This window comes from Callithrix jacchus, chromosome 14, assembly GCF_049354715.1.
Source record: "Callithrix jacchus isolate 240 chromosome 14, calJac240_pri, whole genome shotgun sequence".
Lineage (NCBI taxonomy): Eukaryota > Metazoa > Chordata > Mammalia > Primates > Cebidae > Callithrix > Callithrix jacchus.
Window position 1 is genome coordinate 106,472,979 of NC_133515.1, and position 22,607 is coordinate 106,495,585.

Genomic DNA, 22,607 nt, shown 5'->3' on the forward strand with positions numbered 1-22,607 from the left:
CCCTTGAACTTCTCAACTAGAATCCTATGAGAAGGTGGGACAGTTTTCCGGAATGTTGCTTTAGTGAGGTCAGGGCAAAATCCCTTCTTCTGTTTCTGACAACGGTCTTGCCAGCCAACTCTTCTGCAGATTCCTGTCTCTGGTCACAAAGGAACCGTCTTAGGGACTAACCATGGATGGAGAGACCTAATCACACACCTGGTAAGGACATTTGCGCTCCTCCTAGTGCTCAGCCCTATACCTGGTACTCTTGGGCAGGACCCAGACAAGGAAAAAGGCATGAAGAGATTGGCCCTGCCCACAGCAATCCACTTAGGGAGACCAGATTAACCCACATGAAAACATGTGGATAAGACGAGACAGCCTGATAATTAAATGCTAATTTGAAGGGCTAGAATTGATGTTGGATTCAGAGGCAAGAGAGATTCAAGAGAGCTGGAACAGGCAAGAAAGACTTCATAGAGGAGGGATCTGAATTAAGTTTTGAGAGGGGGTCAGGATTTGGAGGGAGGCAGAGGTCATTTTCGGCCAAGGAAACAACTCCAACACTGGCTTCTTCATGTCTCAAAGACAGAACACCTCTGTGGCACTGTTTGTGTTGGGCACACTGGTGACATGGCAGGTAACCTCCGGAGCTGCCAAAGTGACTTGATATTTATTCTGACTCTAAAATAAGTTGGCCTATGACATCAGTTGCAAGGAATCATATTTGGACAGTGACTGGATGTGAAGGATCTGGTTGTGTTGCCAGTTACAGAAATCTCAGCGTTCATTTTCTCTGCCTTTAGTGAAAGAGGATGGATAATGTGAACAGGACTTGGCCGAATACTGGGGCACGTGGGGCCATGGGGGTGGAGGGAATCAAAAGGGAAGGTTAAGATGCAGAGATGCATGGATTTGGGGGATCCTCAACAGCAGGGAGGGACATCTCCTTTCCCAAATGTTGGGGTGTCAGGAAGGTCTAGGTTATTTCACAGAAACTGGGAACTTTTGAAGGGTTTAAAGGAAGAGAGGTGGAAACTTTTAGAGAAAGAAGGAGGCCATGGCTGACACTGAAGTTGGGGTACAGGGAATGGTGTGGGGGACTGGCACCGGATTCGGACATGAGGCTGTCAGCAGACAGCATGACCTAGAGGGAGGTTTCCCCATTGACAATGCCTGGGCCAGCTTTGCCATAGAGTTCTCAATGATCTGGGTGAAATAAGGAAAAGCGTGGTATGGTTTCTTCCCAAAAGCCCTCAGCTGATGGCCTTTTATTTTTGAAAAATGCTGTTTCTTTTATGAAATGATGGGGATAATGGTCCCTCAAAAAGTAGCCTTCCTTGACAAAATTAAAAATTAGAAACTCTATGCAGCCCTCAGAATAAAAAAAATTAAGTGATCTATACAATTTAAAAGTCAGGGAACCAACTTCTGACCCAAGAATACAGAGAGAAAAGGACGGACAGGAAGGGGCCAATTGGTGGTAGCCTTATTATTTATTTATGTATTCATTCATTCATTCATTCATTCACTCAGCAAACACCTACTGGCCTTGAAGCCTTGTTTAATTTGAGCTACTGCAGACTTTTGTGGAGACTGGGGGCAAAATGTGCTTCTTTTTGGGAAGGTGAGTCTTGGGCTTTGTGTGGGTGCTGGCCTTAGAGGAGGAGGCAAAGTCAACGCCCTGTGATACCCTCCTGGAGCTTCATTTACATTGATTAGAAGGGTCTGCCTTCCTTGGTAGTGGTCCCCAGGTTGAGCAGGGGGAAGAGGGAGGAGGAGAACCAGGAACCAGAACAAACATTTTAGCCTCTAGGGAACATCCAGATTGAAGAGGTGTAAGGGAGAATCACACCAGAGGCTTTTTTAGTGCCTTTGTGTCCAACAGTAAATGTTTACTGAGCACCTAGACTGCTCAGGATGAAGCACTGGACGCCACCTAGGTTACTGAATAACCATGCTTATTTCATCACAAGAAGTAGTTTTTAAAGGGCCAAATGAAATCAAGAAGTGGTCCAAAGTCACTACTTTCTTTTCCAATTGTTTTGGGGCATCAGTTGTTGAGAAGCACACCTGGGTGAATTTGGAGCGTCAGATACATGTATGCAGTGTGGTGGCGGGGAACCTGCATGACCAGCATGGGGAGGACATGGCGTTTCTGACATGGAAGGGACCACTAGGATTATGGAGCCAGGTCAAAGTTTGGGGGCCCATTCTAGCTTTTGAAAATTCCACTTGCACAACTGATGTGGTTTATGCCATGGATGCCAATTATTGTGTGACTCATTGCAAAATTCTACCCAGTCAAGCAATTCTGCCCAGTGTGGCTCAGGTGGTGAGGGGCATGGGACTTAATGCTCAAATGTTGAAGGCCCAGAGGCCTGAGTTTGAGTCCTGACAGCTTACAGAAGCAGGTCTGGTCACAGATTGGCGTGGCCCTAATGGAGTAAGACTGGTGTCCTGCTTGTGAGAACATGAGCATCTGACATTCACGCTCCCCCTCTTCTATGCATGTGAGTAGTGGTGTGAGGAAGGTGGTAATTCTCATTTCAGTATGAAATGTGCTCTAAACACAAAACAACCTACAAAACCAGAGGTGTGGGCAGGCCAGTAAATGTAGGTTAGTCAAAGGTAACCCCATGTGAACAGCCACACCACTCCCACCTGGAGTCAGAAGCCTGGAGAAAGGGAAACAATGACTAGAATCTTCTCTCTAGCCCTGCCACTTGCTCACACATCACATTTGAAATGCATTCCTTCTCTCAGATGGAAATTAGGATGTAACACATGAAAAATCAGTAAGAAAATAACTACTGCAATAGTGGGGCCAGGATCCCCTGGTCGTTCACAAAGATGCTATAGAAACTAGGCAGAAAATGAGGTATTTTCCTGTGTTGTAATGCAGCACCTAATTTTTATGCTGATTATATATTTCTTATTCAATGCTATTTAACACCTGTGAAATTGACTTGGTAAGACGGCAGACTGTGGGATGGGGGTGGGGGTGAGAATCCTTCACAAGTCTTAAATGGAATTAAACCTGCGTGCTTATATTAACAAGGTAACAAGAAAAAAACCGGTCCAAACAAAAAACGGCCGGAAACCCAATGAGGTCCTAAATATAATACACTAGGTAATAAAGGATAAATATTTCTAGCAAGCAAAAGCCAAGAAGATAAATACCAGGTAGGCTGCACCTGCCTCCCTTATCTAACCTTTTAAGAATGCTATCGCAGGTTGCTATTTGTCCACACCTCCAGCCGCGGGGGGAGGTGTTCCTGGGGGCAGGTTGTGTTTGCAGTAGCATCTATCCACGTCCCCTTCACCGGCTCCGCCTGGATGTTTTATTTCATTCACTTTATGGGTTTACCCACCATGTGGAGGAAGGCTAGCAAACCCGGGCTCCGGATGCGCCCTGGAGCTTCTTCGGCTATTTATTTAATCAATTTCAGCCGGTAAAAAAGAACTAACTTACTTCTCAACACTCTTTCTGTTTCCTAAAAGACTGAAAGAAAAATATGTATGTATGTATATTCCGAAATACGTAGTTAGTAAACCTGGTAAAGAAACAAAGCTTGGGTCTCCTGGCAGCTGCGCAGACCTGCACAGCTGGCTCAGCCCTCCCCCCACGCCCCCTCGCCGACCTCCCCTGCACCCTCCATTACTCCCGCACCCATGCCCCGGGGCTCACAGAAGCCGGCGCGGCAGTGTTTGGGGGTGGTGGTGGGGTGGGCGTTCAGCGGCTCGGCAGGTGCTGCCCTCATCGGAGGCTAGGAGCGGGGCGGGGGTGGGGATGGTGGTGGAGACAGCCGCCGCCACACCTCGCCCCTTAACCCCGCGCCCCAACCAGCTTACCTCGCCCAGGAGCGGCCTCCACGCCCGCTGGGCGCGTCCGGGCTGCGCCCCGACAGGAGCCGGGCGGAGCCACCTCCAACCCCCAAGGCGGCCGGGCAGGTGCAGGTGCGTGGCCGCGCTCCGCCCAGCCCAGGGCTGTTGACGCAGGTGACCCAGGTCTAAGAATCCCATCGGTTTGGAGTCAGCCTTCTAGGGCCCTGGGGACTGGAGTTCTTGGAAACCTCCTCAGCTGAGGGCACTCAGTTTCCCCTGTGGAGAGGTTCCAGACAGCGCTGCCCTGGACCGGGGAAGCCAGCGACTAGGCGTCCCCCCAGACCCTAGTCTGTGGACGAGGCTGCTGTCGGGGCCTGATCAGCGCGCGCCCTACCGTCTGCCCTGGTGCCCGCGGTCGGCATGTGCACCGTCTGCGTGATTCTTGCCCAGGTCTGTTGAGGGCCAGCAAGTACCTTTTGCCATACAACTTTCTAAGCGCCTCATTCTCCCTTGGCTTAGCAGGCAACTTGCCCTTTGCCCATCTCCAAATTAGGTCACCAAAATGAGCCGTGAAGTAGCAGATGATGCAGGTTGGAGACTTGGGTAAGAGCACTCAGCTGCATCTGTGAACAGCCTGGTTGAGGCTTCTGCAGAGGGGCAGTGAGCTCTGGCTGGAGTGTGCGCTTTACAAGAGCCCACAGCGAATCTCAGGGATCTGGTACCTTACAAAGAAAACCGGCCTTATCCAGCCTCCTCTGCAGCACCCCCAGCCCCTCTCCCGCTAGGTGAGGCTGCAGGCCTGGGTGGGGTGGGGTGGCGGAGGGAGCGTTGCTGATGCCGTCTGCGCGGGCAGGGAGAAGCCTGGCTTCGGGTTAATGCTGCGGACTGGCCTGCGTGCTTGCCGCGTTGGAAGCGGCAGGCTGGTTTAGTTTCCGAGAGCAGACTGCTTTCATTTTCTTGGTTGCCTCCATCAAGATACTTCATTCTTTGACGTTTCCTGCCCAGAACCCTTTGAACCGAGTTCTTTTTGCTGAGTGTGCACTGTGCTCTAGGAAGGCCTGTTGTGTGAGTCCCTCCTGTTGCCCAGCCCTGTGCTACACGGTGCATAGGCGGTAAGGCTGGGTGGCGTCCCTGCACTGCCTTCCCCTCCCAGCGAGACCCGGAGAACCAGGGGCAGGTCAGGGCCAGTGTAGAATAACCTTTGAGACGGCAGCGTCCCCTCCGTGTGCGCACTGTTGCGGAGAGCCTGTCCTAGTTTCAAAGAACTTGGGGAAAAATATTCTAAGCATTCTCAGAAGACAGGCGCTGTTGCCTAAGCCCGTCTGTTAGTCAGTTGCCCCTGACGTCTAGATCTCAGCACAGCCCCGAGAGCGTCTCCTCACTGTGGTCAACATGAAGAGGGCCGTCCAGGGGGCCCTTTCGGTTGTGTGGTATTTAGTATCTGGGTCAAGATTCAAAACAAAACAAAACAAAAAACACCACCAAAAAGTTTTTCTGTTAGAAAGTTTCTCACCGGTAATTCTCCAAGACACGCTTTTTGGTCTTTAATGAAAACGTTGAAGTCTTTGCTGATGACACGGGGAAGGTTCCCACTGAGCTCATGAAATCTCCTCCTCTGCTGCTTTGGATGGCCACGTCTGCTCCGATCTTGGACAGCACGGTTTCCCTTTCTTTGTGTGTTTTCCAAATGAGAAGTGGAGGCCGGCACAGGGCCGTCTCTCCAGCCTGGTGCTTTTCCTGTGTCTGTATGAGTGGGGTGTCATCGCAGGGAGCCCGCAATACCCAAGCTCCTCTGGTCACAGCTCACAGTCTTTTGAGTGTGGTGGAGGCCAGGCAAGGCAGCAGCCAGCCAGGTCAGGGCCCAGCCAGGGCCTCCTTAGGTTATACTTTGCAGGGTGCAGCCAGGGGAACTCCTTTAAGGGGTGCGGGGCTCCTGCAGGCCTTCCCTAGGGAATGGCCCTAAGAGGGACACAAGCATCATTGACTTCCCTGGTCTCCAAAAAAGGAAGGGCCTCTCTTCCCCCCGCGATGGCCCCACTTGCCCCTATGAGGATGCTCTGTGGTGTTTGGGCATCTCAAGGCTGGGCAACAGGTGAATGGAGGGAAGACCAGAAGAGCAAACCTCGTAATGCGTTGGGAGTGCGGGTGGTTAGATGCTGCTGTCTTGGAAAGGGTTGTGGCTTCAGGCAGATTTTATAGCATTTATATAACAGCTGTAATGCTTCTGCAAACCCTCTCCCTTCACTTTGGAACTCTGTCATCCTTGGCCTGCCATCTGGGGCTGTCTTGCTGCACATTCTGAATATTTGTGTTTAAAAATGTGAACTGGGGACCTGGACCGTCCAGGCTGGAACCAGGCTTTGTCTGGTTAGTTGTAGGACTTAAGTCTCTTTGTCCTTGGTTTCCTCTTTTGCCACTTGGGGATAATAACAGTTTCAGCTTCACAGGGTGGGTGTGAGGGTTGAATGAGTGAGTGTACGTGAAGCATTTTGGATGGAGCCTGGAAGGCACAGCACCATGCGGTGAGGGCCTGCAGCTGGCATTCCACTGCTGTGTTATTTGGCCGAGCCATGGATTTTAATCCAGCTATTGGCATATGACTTGCAACTTGCTTATTATTTTTTTTAAAGAGATAGCGAGAAAATATAATGACCTGTTTCACCGTGAGACTGACTGGACACCCTTTGCTAATGTATGTTCTGGGACTCCCATTTCTGGTGGATTCACGTTGGCATAACCGGTCCACTTCATGGGAGTTTCCAGGTCTTTGGACAGTTTGGAATGGTGCAGCTTGGGTTGTGTTCTAGAAGAAAGTGGATCTGAACGTTGGTGTCATGAACTGTTTACCCTGGCAAGGGCTGCACTGAAGGGCGACCTATTGCTGGAGGTGTTGGTCTGGGTAGAGTCAGTGCCAGCTCCAAGTTTATATAAAATGCAGCTTTCGGAGATTGCCAGTCAATGCTCCCCCAGCTCTTTAAACATAAAACGTGAGAAAGTATGGTGGTTGTATCAGTTTCCGTGCATATCTGAGTGTAGCATGACTCGTCAATGGAGAATCGCTGGAATACCCAAACGAAGCCAAGGGCTGGGTCGAGGCATGCTGTGTGCTTGACGAGTGAGTGCTGGGCAGCCAGCGCGTCAGGCTGGGATGTCTCCAGCAGGAAGTGCGTGCGTGGCCTGCCAGGCTGCACCTGTTCTCACTTGGAATGCCCTTGCATTCTCAGGTGCACGTCCTGCAGATGTTTTCTGAAATTCTTTCTCCTCCATGAATCCCTTTATGGCAATAATTCTGAACTAAGAGCTTTGCGGGGTGGGCTTGGGAACCTGCAAGTCCCTGGAGCACATGCTGACTCAGTGTGGCCATGGGGAAGGGCGATGGGTGGTGGAGACCCCTGGTCTGCGCAGCGTGTATCAAGGACTGTAGCTCACAGCAAGTGCTGCATTTATAGTCTTGGGGAGACAAAGTGGCCTGAGTTGTTTTTCTAGAAACAGGAATGGGCCTGAGTCATTTACACCCTTGCCAAATTGCTTTCGTTAGCAATTGTTCACATTTTCCAGATAATCTTATAAATATAGGCTTCTCTCAAACACATCTTTCCCCACATGGACTGTTTTGTGACCAAAATTATGACCCAGTGTCTCTTCATTAATACCATGCCAGCTGGTAAGCACAGAAGGAGGCCAGATCGAAATTTCACAATTCTTTTAAAGGATGTGAATGGTGACAGAGGAGAAAGATCTCAACAACGGCTGCTATTTATCATGCAACAATCACACACATGCACCTTGCTCAGGACGTTCCTCCCCTAAATGCGATCTTTATGAGAACACTGCAAAGTAGATTTTGCTCTCTGCCTTGTCCAGATAAGGATGACATGGCTGGGAGAGAAGTCAGCTGTGATGGACCTCAGGGTAAAACGCTGCTGCTGTGCCATTAGCTGGCTGCATTCTGTCCCTGCTAGGGTAGTGGCTGGTCCTAATTCTCTAGTGTCTCTTGCCTGTGGCAATCTCCCCTGCGGGGCTGACATTTAGAACCTGATGGGGTGTGAGGGTGAAGGTTTGACCAAAGAACCAGCAATGCCATCCACCCACCAAGATGCTGCTACATTGATCTTGGTGAGGTCGAGTCTATTTCAGTCATTCCTCATGATCTCTTTCTCCTGGATTCCCTGCTGTTCCATAGCTTTCTCCCACTTTGGAGAGTGAAGGATTCATTGCCACAGGGAGGAAGCAGCACAGGGAACTCAAACTTGGCTTTTAAATTTCAGAAGAACTCAGGGTATGAGCAATGCATCTGGAAGAATGCTAGTGCAGAGCCAGTTTCTGTTCCTTGGTGCTCTGAGAGTAAAGAGTCTAGAGATGGGAGAAAAGTTCTGAGAAGGTGCCTAAGGCTCTGTCTTCATGCACACACCCTGGCCAGTGCCAACCCCTCTGTTGGGGGCGGGGGTTGGAGGGTTTCCACTGAATCCTAGACATGCTTGAGGATTCCTGAGGGACAAAAATGCTGTGTCGCTGCTGAAATTCCCTGGGTAGGGCCTGGGAAAGGAGCCTGCATTTAGTCTCCCAGGTGGCAGCAGGTGAAATGGTTTCATTGGCGGTTCAGGTGGACAGGCTTGGAGCAGTCCCTCATATCACAGGTTCTTCCTTGTGCTTTTTCTCACCCACCTGCAGCCAAGCCACAGCACTGAGTGTTGACTTGTCCTCAGGGAGGCCTGGAGGCTGTGACACCTGAGGAGGAGCCATAACTGGGACAGGAGCATGTAGCAGTTAATGGCATGAACGGGACCCCTGAGATCAGATGGAATAAAAACATTTTGTGGATACCAAAAATATATCCACTGATAAATGATAGTGACCAAGGGCCAGGACCACAGATGTTCCCCCTCCCCCCAGCCTTGATGATAGTGACCAAGGGCCAGGACCACAGATGTCCCCCCTCCCCCCAGCCTTCCCCCATTAGGAGCAAAGATTCTCTCTGACCTTTGCTCAAAGCACGGCCGCAGCCATGGATTTGCTTCTCTAGGCCTCCCCATTGCCTTGGTACCAAGTGCTCTGGGAGCTTCCATGCAGCCCTCTAAACGACTAAATAAGACTCTGAGATGAAATCAGTCATTGTGAAAATAGATAAACCATGTTTCTTCTACAAATCTGGAGGCCGAGATTTGCAGCCGGTGTCTGAGTTAACCAGCAGTGGGTTCGCTGTTGCTGTGGCATTGGGAATCAGAGTTCCTGGTCACAGTAGGGATTTCAGGTTAACCTTTTGTGATGATGCTGCAGGATCATGGGCTGGGAGTTAAGCACCTGGGTATTTCAGCTCCATCTCCGATCTTTGTTCAAAGCATGACCTCAGTCATGGATTCGCTTCTTCAGACCTCAGTTTCCACATTTATAAACTAAAATTGGGTTGATTATCTCTAAAATCCCTTACAGTTCCGATTTTGTGAGATCATAAAATTAAAATCAGATCCCAAATTCCTTCAAAATAGAGAAAGGTGGCTGGGCATGGTGGCTTATGCCAGTAATCCCAGCACTTTGGGAGGCTGAGGCGGGTGGTCACCTGAGGTCGGGAGTTCGAGACCAGCATGACCAACATGAGAAACTAAAAATACAAAATTAGCCAGGCATGGTGGCGCATGCCTGTAATCCCAGCTACTTAGGAGGCTGAGGCAGGAGAATCGCTTTAACCTGGGGGGCGCAGGTTGCGGTGAGCTGAGATCGCGCCATTGCACTCCAGCCTGGGCAACAAGAGCAAAACTCTTATCTCAAAAACAAACAAAAAAAACCCAAAAAAACATGACTTGAGCCCCAGCCCCCTTGTTTATGTGATTGACCCTCCCACGATCCTTTCATTGAATTTATATCCCATTTTGTGCTTACTTTTTGTTCAGTTCCTTCCAGTATGCAGACATGGTGACTTTGTCTCATGCTGTCCTGAGTCTCCGTGGTGTCATTTCTCCTTGGTTACTGCCTAGGAGCTCTTGAGATTTGTGTTGATCTTCTGTTCTCCAGTATCCTACATTTGGTCTTAAAATAGGCACATGCTTTATCATGTGAAAAAGCATTTCACCTTCTGATGTGAAAAAATCCCCAGTGTCAGTGATGTTTAAAAAGGAAGCTCCAGAAAGATCACAGCATTCTTGACCCTGATGACAGCCATTAAGCACATAGCCTCACTGGGCTTGATATGTTTCCTTGGATATAAGCTTTGCACTTTTAAAAGAACCATGGAACCAGCCAGTCCAAATCCAAGAGTCTTTGGTACATATGTCTCCCCACCAAACAAAGAAACATATTTAAATCAGAAGATGCACAAATCCCAATATTCCCTATTTTCACTAATTTAGGAGTCTCCAACCCTGGGCCAGCAACTGGTACCAGTCAGTGACCTGTTAGGAACCTGGCAACATAGCAGAAGTGAGTGCTGGATGAGCCTTGCTTCCTGTCAGATCAGTGTGACATTAGATTCTCTTAGGAGTGCGGACCCTACCGTGAACTGCACATGTGGGGGATCTAGGTTTCGCACTCCTTATGAAATCTAATGCCTGATGATCTGTCACTATCTACCATCACCCCCAGATGGGATTGTCTAACTGCAGGAAAACAAGCTCAGGGCTCCCACATTATAATGAGTGTGTAATAATCATAGAAAAAAAGTGTACAATAACCCTAATGTGCTTGGATCATCCCAAAACCATCTCCCTCACCTTGGTCTGTAAAGCAATTGTCTTCCACTAAACTGGTCGCTAGTGCCAAAGAGGTTGGGGACCACTGTCCTAATTGTGAAATACATATACTTGTTTAGTTCCAAGGAATGACTGAATACAGATACAAAGAGAAACAGGTAATAACTACCTACTGTGGGCATCTCTCTATACCTGTCTTATACAGTGCAAGTCAAGAAATAATTTCTGAGTACAGTGACAGAAAAATGGAAATGTAGTACTGGAAATGGCAGTACTTCTTGTGATAGGGGCAACCATCTGCCCACTGCAGCAGGAGGGGCCCTCTTCGGTGCTCCCTGTAGCCTCATCTCACTTCTTGCATGGCATAGGATGCCTTCCTATGGTTTCTGTTGACTTATCTACTCTATACCAGGTCGGGAGCTCCTCTGAGGCAGGGACTGTTTCATTCATCATTGTAATACCAGTGCCAAACAAAGGGTGGAGTGGATGGAAGGTTAGGTGGATGGGTGGGTGCATGATGAGTGAGGAGCAGAGAATATGAGTATAGGTACGGGCCGAAGAGAGTGACCGTGACTGGGTACAATGAATGAATATTCAGTAGTAATGCATGAGATTGAAGCGATGCAGGTAAGCTCTTTAATGGGTTGGAAATAATCCACAGAGCAAAAGTACTGCCGTTAGCAAGAATTGTTGACTTGCACACAAGCTCAAGGACAGTAAAGACAATTCATTATGGAAACCATAGGTTTGTCCATGATGATGTAAGACATGTTTCTCCAGTTACCAGCTAGACCAATGAAACAGTGCAGGAAGTCATGCTTGGTGTATTTAAAATAGATGATCATTTGTAGGAAGGCTGTCTTATTTGAAACAGCTATGCTTGTTTCAAAAATATCAAACAATATCTTACAGCGGTGGTTCTCAAACTTGATTATACACTAGAATCACCTGGGAAGCGTAAACAAAATTCCTGATGCTGAGACTGTACCTAGACCTTGTTTTAAACACTTTTGGGGTAGGGACCAGCCTGATGAATAGCTTGTCAGGCTCCCCAGGTGATTCCAAGGTGCTCCCTGTGACACCTTACCTGGGCTATAACACATGCAAGGAAACAGAACACTATAAATGGCAAGAAGGAATTGGTCCCAATATATCATTAATTGGCTTGGTGCTTTAAAAATGGATATTTTGAAAAAGCGTCTTCAGTAAATAAGAGTTTAAAGACCCATATGCTCTAAAAATAGAGTGAAATGCTCTACAAGTCAATTTTATTGATGTGAATTCATTATTAAGTACAGCCACTGTTTCACACCCAACGGAATTGAATTTCATGCCCTCATGGAGGTTCCTCCATTAGGAAAGTGAAAGCTTTCATAGCACAGGACGGGGGTGAACACGCCACTCATATTGGAAGCCACCGTCTCAGATGCCACAGGTGCAGCCGGCCAAATCTTTTAATACCACTTCCACCCCTGGGAATTAAATTCATTCTCGGTGAAAAAGGATTCATAAATCCTGGCCCTGCCTTCCAAACAGTAGTATGATTTCGCCAGGGTGATAAATTGCTCCTATCAAAACAGACATCGAGTCTCCCAGGGAAATAATGGGTCCCAGCAGAACAAAGTGTAACGTCTTAAGCGCTTATGAGAGGGCACTAGAGGTGAAAAATCAAGTCTTGGGAAATCAGTGACTGTGTTTTTTTTTTAAATCTCTTTCAACCTCTCCCTAATTGTAAGAGGTACAGAAGAGCAGATGAAATGGATAATGTGATTAAATGAAAAAAAAAATCCCTCATAAAAATGTCCCTAAGAGCATGTTTGTTGGAGAGGGTGGGACTGGGCTGGGTTGGGTGCTTGCTGACAGGGCGTATAGGTATCTTTTATGGTATCCCTGGCAAGCTGCAGGCCAGTGGGGAAGTCAGCTGTCAGAGAAGGTGATTTACAGAGGCCTGAGAGGCCCTTCTGCCTTGAGATCCCTCCTGCTGACTGCCCTAATTACCTGCAATTCTCTCCTGAGGAGGGGTGAAGTTAGAGAGGCCCTGATGGTGAAAATGAAAATGTTACCTGGACAGAAAGAAAAAAAAAAAATAGAAAGAAAGAAACTATTAAACCATTATCAGCTATTAGCAATGTATCTTAAATCACTCTCTCAAATCACCACCTGGCCTGGAAAGTGGCCTTTCCTGCTTTCTTCCGTGCACATTTTCCTGCACAGACGTTAGGTTTTGCCAGGTGAGGACAGAAGCCTCTTCTCCAACTCAAAGTGTGTTTTAAGTTCCACGGCTGTTTACCTGGTCTGGAACTGTTACTGGAAAGGGGTCCTGATATGGACCCTAAGAGCGAGTTCTTGGATCCTATGCAAGAGTCTACAGGGAGGAGTCCACAGAGTAAAGGGAAAGCAGAGTAAGTGAAAGCAGTTTATCAGAGAAGCAAAGAAACAAAAGAATGGAGTGCCCTAGAGAGAGTAGCCCCGAGGGCTGCTGGTTGGCTATTTTAATGGTTATTTCTTGATCATCTGGGAAACAATGGGTGGATTATTCATGAGTTTTCCTGGAAAGGGGCAGAGATATCCTGGAAGTGCGTGTTCCTCTTCCTTTTGGACCATATAGGGTAACTTCTAGACATTGCATGGCCTTTCTAAATGGTCATGGCACGGGTGGGAGTGTCTTTTAGCACGCAGTTCATTATGATAGCGTATGATGAGCACTGAGGATGACTGTCTTGGTTTTGGTGGGTTTCAACCAGCTTCTTTACTGCATCCTGTTTTACCAGTGGGGTCTTTGTGACTTGTTTGTTGTGCCGCCCTTCCGTCTCATCCACTTTGTGACCTGTGCCAACTTCCTATCTGATCGTGTGACTAAGAATGCCTAACCTCCTGGGAATGCAGCCTAGCTGGTCTCTGCCTCATTTTACCAAGCCCCTATTGAAGATGGATTCACTCTGGTTCAATCAGTCTGGCAGAACTCAGTTGAATTCACCTTCTGGGACCTGATTTCTCTATTTCTTCACTTGGAAGCTTCTCAAATACCCCCAGGAGACTAACTGATGCTTTCAGAGCTGTTCACATGTCTTCTAACGCTTATGAGAGCACAGGTGACTCGTATTCATATCTGTATTCACTCAACAAATACTTACTGACATCCTACCATGTGCCAGTCCACGTATCTGGGATAAAAGGGGATAGCCAAGATTTAGTCCTTACAGATGCCCAGATAACTATGCCTTGAGTCTAATTCCAATTACACTGAGAGGCTGTGGGGACCCCTGGGCTCTGGGGCTACTTCCCTTCAGGATCCAGTGGGGGCAGCACTCCATTCTAGATGCTTCAGTTCTGTACATCATACTTAAAGTGTCTTCTGGTTCTGAAAGTCTGTGAACTACAGTCATCTAAAGAATGAATTAAAAAATATCATTTATCTTAATTAGTAAAGTAAAATTCTTTCTTTGTAGAAAGTTTTACATACAGAGAATCAAAAAGAAAATAAAATCAGCATAATTCTACCTCTCAGGAATAATCGCCATTAACTTTTTGCCTTGATCATTTGTCTTTTATTTTGCATCTGTTACTTTAATGAGGTCACGAACAGCTACTTTTTTGATTCCTGACTTGAATTCCCACAGGGATGTTTCTTTCCCTCAGTCTGTCTTACCCTTCAACATGATTGTTATGGTTTAATACTAGAACAAGCCTTATTATGATCACTATTATCATAAAATGGCATTTATCAGATACCGACAACAGGCCAGGCACTGTGCGGAGCGTTTTGTGTTCCTGAGGACTTTTGATCCCCCAGTGATCAGATGAGTAAGGTGCTGTTGTTCTCATTTGACGCAGGAGGATTTTGAGCCTGACAGTGCTTAAGCAGTTGGCTAAAGGTCACACCCTTGTAAGTGTCAGAGGTGTTTGAAGCAGAGCAACTCCATCTTGAATAGGAGCTGGGTAAAATGTGGCTGAGGACTTCTGAGTTGCATTCCCAGAAGGTTAAGGCATTCTAAGTCACAGGATGAGATGGAAGTTGGCACAGGTCACAAAGACCTTACTGATAAAACGTTTGCAGTAAAGAAGCCAGCCAAAACCCACCAAAACCAAGATGGTGATGAGAGTGACCTCTGATCATTCTCACTGCTACGGTCCCACCAGCGCCATGACAGTTTACAAATGCCATGGCAACATCAGGAAGTTACCCTGTATGGTCTAAAAAGGGGAGGCATGAATAACCTACCCCTCATTTAGCATATAATCAAGAAATAACTGTAGAAATGGGCAACCAGCAGCCCTAAGGCTGCTCTGCCTGTGGAGTTCCCTTCCATGGCCCACCTTTCTTTTAGTCCTTTATGTTTTTAATAAACTTGCTTTCATTTTACTCTGTGGACTCACCTCAAATTTTTTCTTGCACTAGATCCAAGAACCCTCTCTAGGAGTCTGGATCGGACCTCTTTCTGAAAACAGTTTTCCAGGCCATGGAGTCCAGGTGTCCTTCGTCCCCATGTCTGAACTCTCAGGAGTTAGACCAGCTGCCTGTGGCTGACACTTCAGATTGTTCCCAGTTCCCTAGCATTATAAGCAATACTTTGATTGAAATCCTTGCAGCTAGGAATTTGCACATGATCCATTCTTATTTCCTCTCTCCGTCCCTCCCTCCCTCCCTCCCTCCCAGAGTTTCACTCCTATTGCCCAGGCTGAAGTGCAATGGTGTGATCTCAGCTCACCACAACCTGCGCCTCCCAGGTTCAAGCAAGTCTCCTGCCTCAGCCTCCTGAGTAGCTGTGATTACAGGCATGAGCCACCATGCCTGGCTAATTTTGTATTTTTATTAGAGATGAGGGTTTCCTCCGTGTTGGTCAGGCTGGTCTCGAACTCCTCACCTCAGGTCATCTGCCCACCTCAGCCTCCCAAAATGGTGGGATTGCAGGTGTGAACCACCATGTGTGGCCTATCCATTCTTATTTTCTTTAGATAATTTTTTAGTGGTAGAATTGCAAAGTGAAAGGTTATGTTCACTTTTGAATATATGCTGCCAAACTGCTCCTTTCCTGTCAACCAGCTGTTGTAACATGAGCAGCCAAGGGGAACTGCTGCAATGCTGAGGAAGAGAAGAAAAGATGAGATGCAGTGAAAGGAGTCAGGGAGGCGGGGGCGAGGAGGAGCCATCCCCAGCAGCAGCCCCCTGTCTGTTGTTTAGCACCAGGGATCCTTGATTTGCAGCAGGCTAAGGGGACATTACAAGTCATGTCATCTAAAGTTACTGATGTTAAATAAATGCTAACTTTTCTTTTTTTTTGAGACGAAGTTTCGCTCTTGTTACCCAGGCTGGAGTGCAATGGCGCGATCTCGGCTCACCGCAACCTCCGCCTCCTGGGTTCAGGCAATTCTCCTGCCTCAGCCTCCCGAGTAGCTGGGATTACAGGCATGCGCCACCATGCCCAGCTAATGTTTTGTATTTTTAGTAGAGACGGGGTTTCACCATGTTGACCAGGATGGTCTCGATCTCTTGACCTCGTGATCCACCCGCCTCGGCATCCCAAAGTGCTGGGATTACAGGCGTGAGCCACCGTGCCCGGCCAAATGCTAACTTTTCATTTGCTTCAAATTAAAAAAATAATGCCTGCCTTTATTGTCTTTCTCTGCTAAGCCAAGCCTGAGGCTTGTTACAGCTTTTTCCATGTAGAAATGTTAGATGAAATTCCAGTGCCATCAAATGAGACCTTTATTCTTCCACCTGCACATTATGACTCTAATAAACACGTTATCAACTCATGAAAATGATGGCAAACAGGTGACTGAAGGATTTGATAAGTCAGCAGCAAAGATGAACAGTTCTTTTCAGAGAAAGCTGTGAGAGGTTCCCCTATTTAAAACAATCGTGGCACGTGAATTTGGAGCACTTAAATCATTATCGGCAATTAGGCCTTGTCAAAAAGGTTGCAGCTGGCTTCAATTACAGGTAAGAATTTTATAATTTAAACTTAGTAGTACGTCTGATAAGTAGGACTTGGAGGAACACCCTCAGGGAGATTTGCAATTTGAGAAAAACTTAAGAGGCATTTCAAAATTCAAAAATACATTATTTTCAGTGATGCTTTGTTATTGACATCTATTATTAAGCTTCTAGAAAAAATTTCCATAAACTTAATCCTTCAGCTGTTTTCTTCCCTAACAGAAAAATTACTGATTAAAAAATTGCTTTTTAAATTATGAAAATACTACACGCACACTATTAAAAAAAAAAAAATCCAAGCAGCCAGAAGGATACAGAATAAAGTAAGTCTCTTTCTAGGCATCTCCGCAGGCTTGGACACCCATGCCCCAAAGATAAGTACTCTTGCTCTCACTGGTTTTAGGCATTATCATCAGAACTTCATCTCAAATTATTTTTACCTTATTCTTGATCAGTCAGCTTTGGACAGTGTATATTAACTCCTCACTAGGACAGATAAATAATTGAGGGCCCTTCCGTACTCTACCATCTCTCTTCCATGTGTTGATTCTTGCTGATAATGTATTTATTGTAAAATCTATCTGTAGCTTCAAAACTTTAAGTAACGTGCTTCTCTATTTCTTGACCCTTCAGCTTTAGATCTGCACTATTCGAATAGTGGAGATTATTGTTATTACCTATTATGTGTATATCTCATTGTTTTAATTTGCAATTCCCTAGTGACACGTGATGTTATATGCTTACTTGCAAGCTGTATGTCTTCTTTGGTGAAGTGTCCAGGTCTTTGGTCTGTTTTACAGTTGGGCTGCTTGCTTGCTTGTTGAGTTTTAAGAGTTCTTTGTATATTTTGGGTGACAGTCCTTTGTCAGACATGTCTTTTGCAGATACATGTTTTTCCATTTTTTTTCTTCTCATTGTCTTGACAGTATCTTTTGCAGAACAAGTTTTTAAGATTTTAATGAAGTCTAGCTTATTACCTATTTGGTTCATGGATTGTACCTTCGGTGTTGTAGTTCCATCCACTGTAGATGTTATCTGTCAGTGAGAAAATTAGCGCCCTCATCCGTCCCACCTCTCTTCCCTTATCCGTCCCACCTCTCTTCCCTTTCTGGCTGGCTATGCCATTATTTTTACATCATCAGGATTTAAAATATGTGTATGTTTTACTGTAATTACATTTTCTATGCTTTTAAAATCCGTGATAAAAATAAAAAGTTAAAATATACCATTTATTTTATTATGATTATTTAAAAACGTTCATTGCAAAACAAATAAAAGTACTCATGTCACGGAATCGTGCTATTTGAAGGATAATCTTCCAAGGGTCAAGATTCAATGTATTTTCACTTTTCTTAAAACTACAACCATTGCTCAAAATTAGGCCACCTTTAAATTTGCTCCATGTTTGGTCCATGCAAGTTTTATGGAGCTATCTCCCCCGCCCCCACCTTAGTGTCCCTTGCTTCCTTTTTGTTTGCTTTTTCTTTTTTTTGAGACGGAGTTTCGCTCTTGTTACCCAGGCTGGAGTGCAATGGCGCAATCTCGGCTCACCGCAACCTCCGCCTCCAGGGTTCAGGCAATTCTCCTGCCTCAGCCTCCTGAGTAGCTGGGATTACAGGCACACATCACCATGCCCAGCTAATTTTTTGTATTTTTAGTAGAGACGGGGTTTCACCATGTTGACCAGGATGGTCTCGATCTCTTGACCTCGTGATCCACCCGCCTCGGCATCCCAAAGTGCTGGGATTACAGGCGTGAGCCACCACGCCCGGCCTTTGTTTGCTTTTTCTAACCACTGAGGGAGGAAACAGATGCATCTTTTAGACTTTCCAGGTTTTTAATCAAGCAATATATGTAATTGGGTTTGTTTCTGTCTAGAAGGCCTCAAGCCCCCCTACTTTCTCTTTGAGTTGGTCACTTGCTTTCTAGGCGGGCAGCATAGCGGTCAACCTCAGACTTGTTTCCATTGCTCTCCTCCATGGTTCACCATGGGTTAAATTGCATAGCGTCTTTTCCCTTGAGTTTCTTCTTCATTTTGCCAGAGTGTAACCCTCTCTGTCCAACGACTTTCTCATCTGTAAAATTCGGATTTTCATTTTGTATTGGTGTGGAGGTTCAGGGAGTTTCGCCACATGAAAAGTACTGAGAAGAGTACCTGCAGGGCGTTTACTGCTCTGTGATTTTTTTTTTTTTTTTCCAGAAAGGGAAGTAAAACTTTCTGAGTCTTACAACTCCGAAAATATCTTTATTTTCCACTGCCCCACTCGATTGATGGTTTGGAATGTAATTTTAGTTTCACAAGAACTTTCCCTTAAAATTTTTGAATGTTTGTTCCTTTATCTTCTAATGTTACATTCTACTGATAAATCTGAGGCCAAGTGACTTCTTATTCCTTATAGGCTTTGTTTCCCCTCTAGAAGCATTTAGGGTTTTTATTTTAGCCTTGGGGTTCTGAAATATTACCAGGATATATGTAGGTCTTTTTAAAACGCTCTTAAACTCATCCTTTTCCTCACTTTGTTATCTGCTTCTGGAGAGAGATTAGGTGATATTGAACCTTCCGGGTTTCACTTCTCTGCATTTTCATTTTCCTTTCATATTTTCTTTCTCCCTGTCTTGTTTAGCTTGTGCTATCGGTCTTCAGTAACTTGGTCTTTAGCTGTGTTCAGATTTTAATTAAGCCTGTACCCTGAATATTTAATGTTCACAAATAGATTTTAAATTTCCTAGATACTTTCTGGTTCTGCGCTTCCTCCTTTCCTAAACCAGTGTGTTCTCTGGGGACGGCTGTAACGGCACAGCCAGTCTCTCTGACCTTGCCACTGACATCTTTTTAAAGTTCTTTTCTGTCCAGTAATTTTTCCTCTTTTCACCAGGGGCTGTTGTTCTGTGTCTTTATCTAGACTTCTAACGGTTTATTTATTTATTTTCCTCAAACACCTGATGATTTGGGGTTGAATCTTTATGAATGAAGAACTATGTTGGTGAGCAAGGGAAATCGATGGTGTGGTTTTTTTTGCAAATGTGTGGGTCTGTAAAGCAGAACCATCTCCCGCTGGCTGCAGGGCTGCCTGCAGGCTCCATGCACGTGGGCAGCTCTCGGGGACAGATGTGCTTCCCCAAAGGTGCTAGAGCAGAGACTGGGTAGGCTTGGAACCTCCCACAATAGCCACCTTCCCCAAATTATCCCAATTCCTCAGAGTTTAAAAACATAACAGGTAAAATAAGGGTAGTTTCTTTAGTTCGTAATGAAAATGCACGTATTAACTGAATTTTATGTTCTTTTATTGTTGAGGGTAGAAGGCAGCAGAGCACAACACAGAGTTGAATGAGAACCGCGAAACGAGCGAATTCGTATAGCAGCGTAAACGCTGACCAGGCAGCATCGCACTTCTTCAGGCCTGCAAGTCCTGTGGGTCGTTCATTTTTTTGTTGTTATTGATGTTGACGGGGGATGGGACGGGCCATTCCCACGATAGCATTACAGGTTTCAGACTCTGTTACCTTGATCGATGCGATAGCCGCTTCCTACCTGATCCTCTGCTAGCGTCTCCTCACAGTGTTCTGAGGTTCCTACAGTCTCTCCTAGCATCAGCCACTGCCTCTGTGCTGAAAATTCTCCATCTCTAGTCCCGATCTCCAGGTGGCCTACCTGGAGGGATGGCCCAGACCTCATGCCTCCATCACATCCTCCTCTGGCCATGGCAGCTGCTCTTGTCCATTCACCATCAAGTGTGGATGAGGGAGTCTGAGGCAACCCCTCGATGGGTCTCCTGAGTGCCGAATGGAGTCTTCCCTGTCCGCGTCACGCAGCAGCTTTATCCTCCTGAGAATGCTCCTGCCATCCCTCAGGCTGGCACTTCCTTTCCTTGCCTACTGGATGCTTGCTGCAAGGGGCCCAGAGTGCAGACGCAGGCCACTTTTGGGAGCCTGATGTCTGTTTTAGTGTGTCCAGAGTGGTAGGACACGATGACATACAGACTCCTGGAGTGGGAGTAATGGTGTGGCTGCTCCTACATTCAGCCCATTGTTTCAGAATCTACGTGTTCTACCTACTGGGGACATAGTACTATTTGATGATCATTGATTTTGCTGCGTGCCATTCTTGCAGTGGATCAGCTTACAAGCTGCCATTTCAATTACATCTTTTTTTTTTTTTTTCTTTTTAGATAGAGTCTCACTCTATCACCCAGGCTGGAGTGCAGTGGTGCAGTCTCAACTCACTGCAACCTCTGCCTCCTGTTTTGAAGCAATTCTCTTGTTTCAGCCTCCAGAGCAGCTGGGATTATAGGCATACACCACCACACCTGGCTAATTTTTGTAATTTTAGTAGAGACAGTTTCACCATGTTGGCCAGGCTGGTCTTGAACTCCTGGCCTAGATTACAGGCATGAGCTACTGTGCCCAGCCTCAGCTACATTTTTGAAAGACAGTTTCATGGTTTTTATCAGGCCAGCTGCTTTCTGGAGGGTGGTAGGTCCCAAAAGGATGGCCATGGATCTCATGATCCCGCCTCTGTTGCAAGGTAGGACGCTTGGTCTGATGCATTGTTTTGTAGGGTTCTGTGCTGGCAAATCAAACATGCCATGGTCCCTGGGGCAGTGGAGCTGGCCGAAGCCCTTGGGCAGGAAAGGTCAGACTGTAAGCGGGTGATGCCTTGATTCTAGTCAACAAACTGCGTGTTGTGTCAGCACCATGGTGGCAGTGACAGGGGCCGGCAGCACCTGGCCAGCTGTATCCTTGACTGCTTCGTTCTTCCCAGCGGTGCTTGTGCTCCAGTGAGTGTACTCTGCACCCATGTCCTGCACCCATCACGTGCTGCTCCCCTGAGCTTGCCTCAATCTTCGGATCTGGCTTTCTTCTCCCAAGCAGCCTGCCAGGTGTCCCACATGAATGCAGCCTGTTCTGGTTCTCCTTCCTGATAAGGGTGGAAAAGAATGCGTTCACCTGGAACAGGCTGCATTTCTGGGCCAGAGGCCACTGAGCTCACCTGCACCAGGAAAGCTGCTCCCCGCTGGTTACAAACAGCAACTGCCTGGGTGAGTTGTGGATGTCCGTTGTCATCCTCTAGAGTCTGTCAGGATTTTCTGGGGCCAGATGGTGAATTCAATAGGGATGTGCTGGTACAGCCCCTGCATCCTCTAGGTGTTTAATCTCTGGCATTTCCTATGGGATGTAATGTTATTTTTGATTTTCTGCATTGGAGTATGTGTTTAGGGGTGGGGGGGGCGTCCACTTGAGCTTACCCATGGGGGTAGCTCTTGCCATTGACTACTAGAAACTGATGTGGCAGTTTTACCAATTTCAAAAGTCAGTTTGAATTCTACATTTGGAGGCTGGGGAAGGGGCTCCTGGTTGGTTCTGTGGACCTAGGGGAGTAATTGTGAGCTGGACCTGGTGAGCTCTTCCTTCAAAACTGGCCTCTGCACACCTCTACTCTAACAGAGGGTTCAGGACCAGGTGTAGCTCCCTGGGTACCAATGTCATCTCAGATCCTGTGCCCATTGGTCCTTAAATGACATGCATCTCTTTGTAGAGGATCTGGGGGAGAATGTTTGTGTAGACACTGCTGTGATGTTGGAGGGTCCTTCCTCCCGGTGCTCAGCCTCTTTCTCTGTCAGTAGGTTCCAGGTCTGAAAATGCTCAGCCCCAGAGCTGAAATGTGGCTTTCTATTGGTCAGTTTCCTGCAGCCTCCTGACGAGTTTTCCTTGAGAAAAGCTTTTGTTAAGGATGCGTGGATTGTGAGGTGCCCTTTCAGCTGCCATATAACTACCCTGTGGCAGGTGTGTTCATTCCTGCTGCTGGGTCGGGTGCTCCAGCTGCCACTCCAGGTTTGATGCCCTGTGTCACTGTGCCCACCTTGCTCCCTGCCCAGTGACACACTAGCTTCTGTTGTGGGATTCCATCGACCTTCTTTGCATTCAGGAGTCTAGTTCTGTAACAGCAGCATAGCCACCCTGTGTGGTTCAGCAGGGTCCCTCTTGGCAGTGTGTTCTTTATCTGATTGGTAACTGGCATGTTCTGTGGCTGAAGAGCATGGTTGGCTTTCTGAGCTGATGTGCTGGACCTACTCTAAAGGGTACACTCCTCTGAGCCTTTCTGTCCCTTCCCTCATGGGCAGGAGGGTGGCCCAGGCATTTCTGCTTAACTTAGTGCAGACCTTTGCTTCCTCCAA

General features: G+C 46.8%; 1 protein-coding gene across 4 annotated transcripts in view; it reads left to right on the forward strand.

The window, feature by feature from the left end:
* Window positions 1-16,278: 16,278 nt before the first annotated feature.
* Window positions 16,279-22,607, forward strand: part of LOC128929670 (uncharacterized) — a 361,144-nt gene continuing 354,815 nt past the window's right edge. For all 4 annotated transcript variants that reach the window (XR_013526170.1, XR_008476490.2, XR_013526171.1 and 1 more), the window contains exon 1: window positions 16,279-16,437. The gene's annotated coding sequence lies outside the window, so the exon portion shown is untranslated. The remainder of the gene's footprint in view (window positions 16,438-22,607) is intronic.